This window comes from Oryctolagus cuniculus, chromosome 3 (assembly GCF_051225735.1).
Source record: "Oryctolagus cuniculus isolate XC-2025 breed Fujian yellow rabbit chromosome 3, ASM5122573v1, whole genome shotgun sequence".
NCBI lineage: Eukaryota > Metazoa > Chordata > Mammalia > Lagomorpha > Leporidae > Oryctolagus > Oryctolagus cuniculus.
The window spans coordinates 3252077-3254590 of NC_142869.1; positions in this window are offsets into that span (position 1 = coordinate 3252077).

The window sequence follows — 2514 nt, forward strand, 5'->3', positions numbered from 1 at the left end:
GTGACTTGAATTTCTTCCCTTTGTAAGTGGAGCAGTCCCAGGACCCAGGACTGAGGCTGTGTCCGCATTTCGTACGATGTTTTCTGGTTTGCTAACAGATTCCAAATCGATGTGTTTCAGACTGAACAGTAACGTAACTCCGTCAGCTCGGCGTCTGCACTGACCTCACTTTCCCAAACGAAGGCACCGTGATGGCACAGAGAGGTTTTTCTGTTTCACACGGACACAGGTCGCGCTTAGTGGGCAGCCCTCGTTACCTTTTGGTTTTACAGATTTAGTTAATAAAGCCCAACGTGGGAAAACCAATGAGATTGTGTTTGCTTGAAAATAATGCACATAGCAAGCCCGGCCCAATGCTGAGCGCTGAGAAGCTGCCGGAAGGTCAAGGGGGTAAAACGAACCAACAAGGCTTTCGGTTCCAGACGGGTGGCGCTTGGTTCATGGAAGTCAGAAGATGCCAGCCCTGCGGAACCAGTCCTCGGTAACTAACGAACACGCGATGGATGAGGTCAGGCACCTGTGCCTATCAACCAGGACCCAGGCTTCCCCGGCCGTGCGTGCTAGGAGAGCCACTTCCGCAAGGCAGGGGTGGTGCTGGGTGTGGGGTGCCCTGTGCATGTACCCCCTCTCAGAGAATCCAAATGCGCAGTAACACTTTAATAATCGGAAGATCCCACATGGAGAGCAAGCAAATCCAGCTGTGTCCACGCGCCCTTGCGTGGTCGACACGGGGTTTGACGGCACGACTCTGCCGGGCCACACCCGCGGAGTTCAGCACGAGCCTCTCCCACGTGCTCATCCAGCCCAGCTTCAAGTGACGACGCCGAGCACACAGAGACTGGAGGAGCTAACCGGGTCAGAGAGGACGGAGTGGGACCTGGACCCGAGCCGCAGCAGCCCGCGTGGAGGCCGCACCGTCGTGCACTGGGGCAGGCCGGCCATGACGGAGGGGATGAATCAGGCACCCGCTGAGATGCTCCATGTCCTCAGGCCGGGGATCACCAAGAGATCCATGATCGACGTTTCCCTTCCCGGTGGGCTCCTCGGCTAGCTGCGTGCGCATCCCTCGGGACAGCCTGAGAGCAGGTGACGGAAGTGGTAGTGGGCTCTCCGGTAGAATGGTTCTTCGTGCCATTGTGCCGGGCACGGTAGGCTGCTTGGGCACATCGCTGGCCTAGGAGGCCAATGGCACCCCTCAGCCCCCCAAGTCATGTGAAGCAGCAAAGTCTCCAGCCATTGCTCAGAGTCTCCAGAGGACCCGAGCCAGGGCACAAAGCCACCTCCCATCACCCAACCCTCTGCACGTCTGGCGAGCGGCGCAGTCGCAGGCCTGGGTGAATGGATGAACTTGCTGCCCTGAAATGGCATGGACACTGTAAACGCACTGGCTGAATGCCAGGGCCCTGGGCCGGCGGCCACCCCGACAGGAAACAGGTGGCCCAGCCAGGCCAGGGAGCTCCACAAGGCACAGGGCGGTGGCTGGGCCCCGTAGGGGCTGGAAGCCTGCTGTCACCCTACGCCTCCGAGTGTGTGCTCAGTGGTCTGGGAAGGCTGCCTCGACCGAGCGACAGCCCCAGGACAGGGCCGCCAGGCGGGGGGCCCAGGGAGAAATGAGGCCGCCCATGCTCCCCTGCTCCTCCTCCCTGCTGTCCTCCACGGGCCGGTCAGCCGGAAGCGCCACCACGAGGGGGCACCTTCCGGTGGCCGCGCCAGCTCCATCCTAGGTGCTTTTCCCTCCAAGTGACAGAGCCATAGCAACATCACTCACTGAATTCTCTGCAATGTGAACACCCGTTATTACATGTTGGGTCCGTATATAAACTTACCTCATCGCTTATTCTGTTGTTGGGCTCTCTGCGTCTTTGTAAAAGCAGCTCCTCTGTCTGCATTGCTTGCCTTGCAATATGCTTTGGTATCCCAGGGAGCCCAGCAAATGAACCCCCCTGCAAAGTCTGGTTTCCCACCTCTCTCTCCGTCTGCGCTCACTCCCCCACGGCCAAGAGCCGGAACCTCCCTGATGGCTCTGAGCAGACCGCCCGGCCCTCGCTGTGAGCTGAGCACCGTTGACACTTGTCCAGGTTGTGTCTGATTTGCTCTCCTTGTCATGGAAAACAAACGTTTCTCGAAGATCCTTCCTCTGCGTGTTTGCTGGTGATGATTCATTTCATGTCGGATGCAAGCATCATTCCTTTCCTTTCCAAGTCGGAAATTCTATGAAATTACAAGGCGCACCCCAGGCCCTGGCTTTTCTCAGACTGAGATTTCGACAGCAGCCGAAGCTTTGTTTTGGGCTCCAGTTGTGTCTTGAGTCTTATTGAAGCGAGAGTGCATCACCGGGACTCAAGACTTCACTCAACTGCACACGACTTCCAGTTCGTTACAAATGGCTTGTTTTTAATGAGGAAAATACGACTCAAACTGCAAGGAGAAGTGGGATTCTGCTTATCCGACCTTACGACTAATCCCTTGGGCTGCTTGCAATGAACAATCTCTGGGCACAACACACAATACGCC